Source organism: Lagenorhynchus albirostris, chromosome 7 (assembly GCF_949774975.1).
Source record: "Lagenorhynchus albirostris chromosome 7, mLagAlb1.1, whole genome shotgun sequence".
NCBI classification, from domain to species: Eukaryota; Metazoa; Chordata; class Mammalia; order Artiodactyla; family Delphinidae; genus Lagenorhynchus; species Lagenorhynchus albirostris.
The window spans coordinates 32,512,301-32,522,415 of NC_083101.1; the positions used below are offsets into that span (position 1 = coordinate 32,512,301).

General features: G+C 42.0%; 1 long non-coding RNA gene across 1 annotated transcript in view; it reads left to right on the plus strand.

The window, feature by feature from the left end:
• LOC132523488 (uncharacterized) overlaps positions 1-7,819 on the plus strand; it is a 324,435-nt gene extending 316,616 nt beyond the window's left edge. The window contains exons 4-5 of the long non-coding RNA XR_009541536.1: positions 660-844; positions 7,531-7,819. This is a non-coding gene — a long non-coding RNA (uncharacterized LOC132523488). The remainder of the gene's footprint in view (positions 1-659; positions 845-7,530) is intronic.
• Positions 7,820-10,115: the final 2,296 nt, after the last annotated feature.

Here is a 10,115-nt window from a genome sequence, read left to right on the forward strand (position 1 = left end):
GAGAGTAAGAGGGGATGCTGGTAAGGTGCCTCATTAAAATAATCAGTGAATTGAAAATGGGAGGGGTATTAAGGATCAAGCTGGCCTAGGCAAGAATATTTTGGGGCCTCTAACCACTATACATCCCAACCAAACTCATGTTTAACAAACAGTTGAGCTGGCACCTGTGTGTATCTGTAGTCTGTGTAGTGAGGGTAGGAATGGTTTCAAAAGGGGCAGAAGGAGCCATCCAGGGGTATGGAAATTGACTCAAGGAGACATGGGAAGGAGGCAGCCCAAGGTGGATAGGTGGAAAGGACACAGATGCCCAGGGTCTAGTCCTGGCTCTGCCTCTGACTCCATGTCAGATTTGGGGCAGGTCACTTCTTCCTCTGGGTTGCAGTTTCCTCATCTGTAAAATAAGGGGGTAGGCCATGAGAGCTCTGGGAACACACACCTGTGAGGGGCTTGGAGAGGAGGAGGTGATAAAGAGAGCCACAAGAGAGCTCTGCTGTGGGGGTTAGGAGAAGTCACCTTCCTCTCATGCCACTTGTAAAAATTGGGCATTCACGGTAAGATGCTGCATGATATAGAAACTTCTCTCATTTATTTTTCTCATGTGATCTTCAGAACAACTCTGTGAGGTAGGTGTATTAGGTGTTTATATTCCTATTTTACAGATGGGGAAACAAGTTTGAAGCAGGGTGTCCTGACTACAAATGCAGTGTTGTTTCCAAGATGCCGCAATGGTGGCTGCCTCTTGGCTCAGCGCCAGCTCACTCCGGGAGTGAAGATGAGTTCCTGGGCTCCACGTCACCCAACACGATGCCACACATCATGCATGCTCTGTGAATAGCTCTTGGTGGTAAGTGATTCAGACCTTGGGGTGGAAGGAGAAACTAATGAACAGGGTGCAGTTCAGCTAACACCTACTGCTGTGTGCCAGGCACTGCCCTTGGCTCTGTGGACTCAGGAGTGAACAAAACAGATATGGTCACTGTCCTCAAGAAGTTCAGAGTCTCTCAGGAAGACAGACACTCAACCAATAATTACCAAAATTTAATGGAACAAGTAGAAGCGTGAGATATGCCGTAGAGGAGAGATTCCTGGTACTTTGGGTGGGAACACTGAATAGGTCCGTGACTCTGGGTGCAGCCAGGGAAGGCTTCCCTTAGGAGGTGAGGCTGTGACTGAGACTTGTCAGAGGAAAGGAGGTGGGGCTGTTGCTGGCACTGAGGGTGGACCCAGAAGTTACAGGAAAGCTGGAAAGAAGACCAAAGCAAACTCTTTTACTTCTTTTGTTGTAACTCCAACTTCCCTAAAGGACACCTTGAAAAAAAGAGAAAATGGTTTCAGGAGCTATTATTTTTTGCTACCTCACACTCAAAACTGGGCTCAGTGAAGTTTAATGTGAGACTTTTAATGCTCTGTGCATTAATTAATTACTCACCTCACAGTACATTAAATGTAAAATGCATTTAACGTAAAATCAAAGGCTCTAGTTCCTTGAATGGACTCCAGGCCTTTGTTTCTACTTGTGAGGCATGTCCACTTGCATTGGTCCTCAGAGATTTAGGGACTGGTCTTTTCCTCACCTTAGAAGCCAGAGGGTGTATCCAAGGGGTAAGAGCATGAGTGGACTTGAGTGTTGGGTGGATAAGCAGTAGCTTCGCTGCCATTCTTTCCCCTCTCTGCTAACACCCCTTCCTGGGCTTCTCACGCTGGGCTTCTCACGCTGTGAAGTCCACTCCTGATCACTCCTTCTCCTTCTTGGGCTTCTCACGCTGTGAAGTCCACTCCTGATCACTCCTTCTCCTTCTTGGTCAAGGCCAGCTCAGGAAATCATGGTGTAGACAGACACTAGAAACGTAATCTAAAAAATCTTACGTTGCCTAGGTTCTTTTCCTTATTAACTGTGTGGCCACAGTTTCCTCACCTGTAACATGGAGATGATAATGCCTACTTCATAAAATTAGTCCTTTATATTTTCCAGGTTTTGCATTCTATAGATGTAGCGACAAGACTAAGAAAATTAGGTGATTTGTGCAAAGTTATGCAGCTAGTAGCCACAATCAGGAATACAGCCCAGATCTCCTATCTCTAAATCTAGTGCTCTTTCCACTAGCAAAACTTCAGCCATGGCTCATTAATGTGTCATGAATGTGTAGTCTTTGCTATGCTAAAATGTCGATCCCCTGGAGTGACCAGGTAAGGCCTAGGCTGGAGGAAAAAAAAAATTCAGAAGCCCTGCACATAGGGCACTATAGTAAAAAAAAAAAACAAAAAACCTTCGGACTTGCTTGTTTTGCTATTATGTGACATCGTTGGTCATAGCTTTAATTTTTTTGTTTTGTGTCAGTTCATTGGTTGGAAGCAGAATTTTCTATGACAACGTTGCCCTAGGAGTGTCATGCTCTGCATGTTAAATGACACAGACTAGGTCTGTGGTATGCTCAGAACTCCCCTTCCCTTTGTGCCGGGCAGCTGAAGGTTACGTGCCCCTGATCTCAACTCTTGCCTCCTGAAGTTGCTGTGCAGTCACCACGCTGGCCATCCTAGTGTCAGATTCAGATTATAACATGGTCTCAAGGAGTCACTGCCATCTCTCTTATTTCCATGACCTCAATTCCAAATTCATCAGGAATAGCTGCTTGGCTTCCACTGTTCTTGCATGGACTCTGTTACATTTCATGGAAATATGGAAATATATGGATGAGTGAGTCGGTATATTCTTATTTTTTCTCTTCACTGTTAATTCCCTTAAAAAAATAAAAGGATAGGAGAAGTTTAAGCATTTTGAAAGAGACAGCTAATCAATACACATTATTCTCCAAACATTCTAGGAAATTCAAGGAAATTATAAAGTACCTCCTAAAGGCTCTTCAGTTATCTGTATGCCTGCCCTTCAGATAGAAAGTTTCCTCTTGGCACATAAAGAAGTCAAATTAGGCCCAGAAGAGACTATCCTTGTTGGAGCGTGAATGTCAAAGAAACGATCTTCAGTAAAATAGCTTTTTCTCTCAGCATGCCCGGGAGAGAACAATATCGTTGGTTATTGGTAATGCCTGTGCAAAGCACAGTGAGAGAGTTTTGGAGATCATAAGAACTGATATTTGTATGAGATCAGAATGTCTTGATGAGGATTTTTACTTATTCTGCCATTGGTGAAGACAGTTCACTTCAGAGTGTGCTAGGATTTGGGAGCTACAGAAGGGACAGGACCCAGCCTCTTACAAGACAGGCGAGAAGTGCCTTTATCAAGGTTTAGTGGTGCCTGCATGAAAACATCTCCTTCCTTAGATATGTGGACAAACATTGACCCATCTCCTCTGCCAACTTCAGAGGACCTGGTAAGCCTCTGGAGTCAGGATGTTGTCTCTAGCCCAGAGGACAGCCCCCTTGAGGGATATTTACAAACATCTTCCTGGTGACCAGCTTTCATAGCTGAGAGATTTCAAGAGAATTAGAGGAAAGAAGCAGTCGCTAGGAACCAAATGCCAGCATTTCACAATCATTAATGAAGCTAAAGTTCACCTTTTCTCTGGGTGAATTCCATGATACCCGCTCAGGCTGGACCAATAGGCTGGAATCTTCTTTTTGGAGACCCTCCTAGGGCCTGAGAGGAGGCTACACTTCTCACAGCTTCCTGGGTGTCAGAGGTAGCAGCCACCAGAGGTCCCTGGAGTGGCCATCGTTGTCCAGGCTCAATGTCTCTGCTTATCAGCTCTAGAAATTCTATGGTATCTTTTCAGACTGCAGGAACTAACTCAGAGGTCCAACTCACCTACATCTGGGGGCTACTGCAGGAACGTTCAATTCAGTTTAAATGCATTAGGGAGGTAGCATTGTCTACAGTATTGTTCTATAGGAGAGGAAAAATTTTTCCTTTATCCTCTTAGGTTTTGTGGCTGGACCTGAGAATTAAACTGTCATAAGACAGGTTAACAGGAGAAAAGCATACAAATTTTATTTAATATTTTTACATGTACATAGGAGCCTCCATAAGAAAAATGAAGACCCTAAGAAGCTCTTAGAACCAAGAGCTTATATACCCTTTTAAACAAGGAATGATAAATTTGTGGAAAAGTGACAAAACAAAGGAAAAGGCATTTAAGCTTCTAGGGGCAGTGAGTTGTGGAAAAGTGACTAGGAAATATACTGGGGAAACTAATGGAATTAAGGATTATTTTAGTAGGTTTGTTTGTACAGATCCATTTTGGTGTCAACTCACCTGGTGATAAGAATGTTCTTTTCCTGGTGCAGGGAGGTCACCTTGCTTACAGGAAATTTTATAACCTGTTTTTAGGTCAAAAGGGGGAGATCAGAGAACCCCTCCTGCATGTGCCTTCAGCTCAAAATAATCAATATGCCAAAGTGGCATATTTTGGGGTGGCATGTTCTCAGCCCCTTCAGTTCAAATATTAATTTTTCTATATTTTATCTGTAAGTTTGGGCAAGTTACTTAACTCCTGTGAGCTAGGACTTTCGTGCTCTTCAGTCACTCCTTATTCCTCAGCTCCAGGCAGGATACCATTTGGTTGATACATGGTTCTTTCTAAACTTGATTATACCATCGACCAAGCTGGGTTAAGTATGCCCACAAAAAAAAAAAAAAAAAAAAGTATGCCCACAATTGAAAGGCAGCCCTGGTCTCCTGATGGTTTCAAGGATGTGTCACACAGCCTCTGAAAGCATCTACAATGTACTGATTTAATCTAAATGCTGGTGATACGGCAACAAATGAAAGAGACCAAATATCTGCCCCTGTGGGGCTTATATTCCAGTAGGGAGACAAACAATAAACAATAATATAATACAGTATGGTGTGGCATAATATAATACGGTATAATATAACATAATATAATATAAGTCAGTGCTAAGAAGAACAATAAGCAGCAGCAGAGATCAGGAGATTATTTCTCCAAGGAAATGATGTTTGTTGCAGAATCTTGGGTAAAGTGAAAAAAATGAAACGTGAGCATCTGGGATAAAAATTATCCATGCAAGGGGAATGACAAGCACAAATTTTTCCCAAAGCAAGAGGGTATTGGTGGACTAGAGCACCAAAGTGGCTGGATTAACTGAGCAGATGGAAGGAAATGAAGTTGAGAGGTAGTGGGAAGCTAGATCAGCTCAGCTGGGGTCTTGTAGACCGTGGTTAAGACTTTGGCCCTTATTCTTAATGAGCTAGGAAAGGGTCTCTGTGATTGGCCTAACATATCTTTAAAGGGTCACTCTGGTTGCTGCAGGAATAATAGACTGTAAAGGGGTAAGGGTGGAAAAGACCAGTGAAGACTGGCAGTATTCCAGACCAAGGGTACTTGGGGGGTGGAGTAGGGTGGCCCTGGGGGAGGAGGCAAGAAGAGCTTGTATGAGTGATGTATTTCAAGACAGCGGTGACAGGACTGGGGGATGGATTGGACATGGACGGGGAAAAGTGAATGGAGTTGCTGTCTGCTGAGGTGCGAGGAACTAGTGAAGGAACAGGCTGGAGAGGTTAGAAATCAAGAGTCAAGCTCAAGATGGCCGTCAGACATCTGAATGTAGTCTCTGTGTGGCCTTTTGTATAATGGTGCTTAGAAAACTAATCGAAGGGCTTGCTTTCTCAAATCAGAGATGCAGCAAACATTCTCAGGCTTGTGATCACAGAACTGAAGCCTTGGGAAACACCCACAGAAGGCACTCTGGATATACATTCTTAGGACAGATGCAGCACGAGTGTGACCACGGCTGGGGCAGCTGGAAGTTAGAGTGCATTGGTGATGAATAATATTTGAGCACAGAGAGATGTTCAACACTGTATTTGGATTTGAATTTCTCTTGTAAATAAAAAAGGAAAACTTGGATTCACATACTGTTTTATAATTTAAAAAGTGCTTTCAAATCCTTCATCATCCTATGAGATACGATTGATTATCTTCATTTTGGAGATGAGGAAATGGAAGTTCAGAGTTGTTCAGAGATTTGCCCAAAGTCACACAACTAACAGGTAAGGGAATCCTCCAATTTAGGTTTTTCTCACCCCAAAATCATTTCCATTTTATTGTGTTGTTTCCATTTCATCATGGTTATTTTGGAGTAGTTACATATTGATTCTGCCAATATAAAAAAACCAAATCATTTGTACCTAATAAGGCTATAAAATGTCCTCTTTGCCCCCTACTGACTGCAAATGACCCAGGCCCCCACCCCCCGTGTTCATCTTCAATCCAGGCTTCTCTGGCAGCTTCGCTTCCCTGGCAACCAAGTGGCTAATGAGCTTCACCCCAACTCCTGTCTCTCTTAACAAATTCCTTTTTATCAATGGCTCATTTGTGTTGAAAGAGGTTGTCATGCCAAGCAATATTTTGGGGAATATTTTACAACTCCTGTTGCTTAAATTCTGAGAGAAACTGCTTCAAAAAGGTCCAAACACTTTCCCCCACTGGATCATTTCAAAATGCAATTAGAATAGTTTTTCAATGAGCATTTCAGTAATTCCTGAAAAGTATCACTTAGTCATGATTGAGACCATAGCTGTGTCTACACGGTGCTAAACATCTGGATAAAAAATGAAAATGGAATGCACTGGGATGTTAATACTGGGTCAAAAGCCAGTTTTGATGTCCTCAGGCACTGAGGTTGCCCTCAGTGGTTGCCCTTGGGTCATCCAAACCCCCTTTGGGTCTCATCTCAATCATGCCAGTGTGTGAGGGAGTGGGCAGAGCACTGGATTTGAAGAAAGAAGGTTGGGGTACCAGTCTTGACTTTGGTACTTCCTCGTATGTGACCTCATCAAGCCTCAGCTTCCTCATCTATGAAATGGACATGCTTATGCCTGCACAGCTTCCTAAGATGTTTGTAAAAAGTAAATAAAGCAAATTTGAACTAAGCAGACATCATATTGTATTTATCTTTGCATCTGCAGAGCTGAACACAGATGTAGTAGAGACTGGATACATTTTTGTTGATTAATTTATGAATGAGTATAGTATAGGCAATTCTAGTGCTCTAGCACCTATTATTATGTAGCTCTATTTACATTCGCCAATTCTCTCTGGTACTTAAGCAAACTTACCCTCCCTAGAATATGAGGACACATAGCCCAGAAAAAATATTTACTAAAAGCATAAAATGTACTGTGCTAGATGTAAATAATGTTTTTCAGTTAGTCCAAGCGGTGAATAACCCCAGCTTTTGTTCTCTTTGGAGCACCTGTTTGTAATCCATGTCATAATTTTTTTCATGATTATTGCTTAGTAGTCAATGAGTTTCTTTGTTGGCACAGAATTTAAGATATTTCCCTAATAAGGACACCCAATGTTAAAGCAAAGAATTTCTATAGCTGTGCAGTTCAGAGAGTTACCTAGGAGATGAAAAGCTAATCTGTCTGGAATTTCTGCCCTTGAGACCAAAGATACTATAAATTTGCTCGGGAGGAAAATAATCATGGTAAGCATCTTAATTTCTTCCATCTCGTTTCCAAGCAGATGTCGCCGTGTTTTAGCCTGGAATTCATCATCTCTCTGATACATCAACATTGACATATTACATCTTCATCTCTTATTATAGAAAATGGAAATTAAACCAGAATGTGAACATGCTGAATGAATCGGACTCCCCAGAGATTTGGAGGAGAAGAAAACCTCCCACTCGCCTTTGACTTTTGGATTTCTTGTTTCCCTCATGTTTGGATTGCACTTTAAGAAGTCCATCTGGAAGTTCACTTTTTATATTTTGCAAATGCAAGTAGAGCTTATTATCAAAAGACAAACCCCTAAAGGAAGAAAAACAGTGGGCAGGGATTGGGGGGGCCAGAGAATCACCTAAAAAATCCAGTGACGGTATTTCAAGTTAAATTCCAGAGATTAAACTCCATTTATTGCTGGGCCTGACTTTGCCAGTCTGCTGGTTTGGATGAATGCGTGGATATGTTTAGCTGCTTGCTTCTACCTGTTAAGCTAGAAGATGAGTTTGGGTAGGTGTCAACACCTGCAAATGTCATCAACCCTGCAATACCCCTGTAGCACTGAGTTATCAAAGTAGCACTGCCACAGTCTGCCTGAGACTTCAGTCATCCCACAGTGGGCACCAGTACACTTCTTGCCTTTTTCTGGCCTCAGGAAAACATTCTTCGGATTTCAGGATCCTATTATATGTTGAGCGAATTGCGTTCTTCTTGAATTCCTTACGAAGTCACTCTGGTCCGTGGAGATTAGAAGTTTAAACTTTGTAGGCCATACCTCATCGAGTTCTCTTCACTTTGGCTTCCCAGCCATTTCTGTTGCAGCCAGACTTAATCCTCTTCAGACGTATCAAGCCAGCCATCAGTCAAGGTGGTCTTTATTTCCTCACACGTGCTGCAGGGATTAAGGCTGCCTGGTTTTCTCATATATTCCCTGGTACCCCAACTACAGATTCAGCTACTGTCTGAGGTTGATGTAAATAATGTTTACAACTTGGCCCCAGCTTGTTGGCCATTTACGGGAAGAATCCATCTTATTCTAGAGTTACAAAGGCTAATGCCATCTTGGTCATAACAGGATAGCTGGATAGAGCATTAGCATCCTAGAATCTCTTTGTAAATTTCCAGACCAGGGAAGATAAAGAGTAGTTTGCTTCTGTAGGTCTGGGTAAAACTGTCAGCATTAGGCAGAGAGGCCCACGAAAATAGCGTTGGATTTAGAGTTGCGACCCAAGTTAGAAGTAGCTGTACTGCCTTTTAGCTGTGTGGTCTTGGACAAGTAACATAATCTCCCTGGACCCATTTTCTCATCTGGAAGATAGGAACCCTATCATGGACCCTGCACATACCCCTGGATGATTGGAATAAAGGATATGAGACTGTCTTGAAAACAACAAAGTGCTATTTAAGTGAGAGCTACCACCATTGTCACCTATAGCACATTGCAGGTTGTCTGATGACCATTTATTGCAAGTTTTATAACTCCTAAAATACATCAAGAAGTTTCTCATCTTTTCTCCGAACCTCAGTTTTCTTATTATAAAATGAGGTGAAAACGATACTGCGTAACTCACAGATTCAGTGAGATAATAATTATGTGTGGGCCTGGATTGCACAGGATGGTGGTCTTCTTTCTCTCTTGGTACTACCCTGAAACCTGGTAGAGCAGCTATGCACTATGTATTTTTGAATCCACGTCTCCCAAAAACACCTTCTTGGAAGCTTTCTGGTGATAGGGTCAATGACCTTGGTTCTCCACTGCTGAAGGCATCTGAGGACTTAGCAAACATTGAAGCAGGGAGAACTCCTGCCTGTCTTCCTGCCCCAACGTGTGTATTGTACCCTGGTCCCCCAGTCCTGTCCTAGCTGGGAGGTTCTGCGCCTTCCATTTCAAGAGGAACATTTAAGAGAGAGCCTAGTCAGAGAAGAGAGACCAAAGTAGGGAATGGACTAGAAACAAATGGACAAGTACTGAAGAATACTGGGATATTGAATCTGGAGAACAGAAGACATAGGGGTCCATGACACAGATGTCTTAACCTATCTGAAGGAATTGGTGTTTTTCAAACTTTTCAGTGGCAACCCATAGCAAGAAAGACATTTTATATCAAACCTAGCGCACATTTACATCTATAAACAACTGAAACAAAACCTTGAAAAAAAAACCTGTCTCTCACATGCTATAACTCTAATATTTTCTATTCTACTCTTCTATTATTCTGTCCTATCCTATTCTATCCTATTCAGTTGCATTAAATATAATGCTGGATGTAATTCCAAAATTTATTTTATGACCTGTTAATTTAAAATATTGATGTAGAAGACATGTATTGTCCCAGAAGATGGAATTAGGACTTTAAGGTGAAAATTAGAGCAAATTTTAGCTCAAAACAAGGAAGAAACAGCTAATAATTAGACCCACTCAAATATAGAATGGATCTCTCAAGGTAGTAAGACTCTTGTCCTTGGGTATTTTCAAGATTATACCTAATTTATGTGTCGTGTCTGTAGATTAGGGACCTTCCCACTTCAAAGATTCCAAGAGCCCACAATTCACACTAAGCTAAAAGAAAAACTATAGAACATAAAGAGATTTTTAAATTTCAGTTCAAAAAACCTGAAAATAAAGAGGCAGGGAGGGTGCGGGTGGGGCTGTTGGGAGATGATCTTTCCTTAGCTTCGGTCCAGTTAA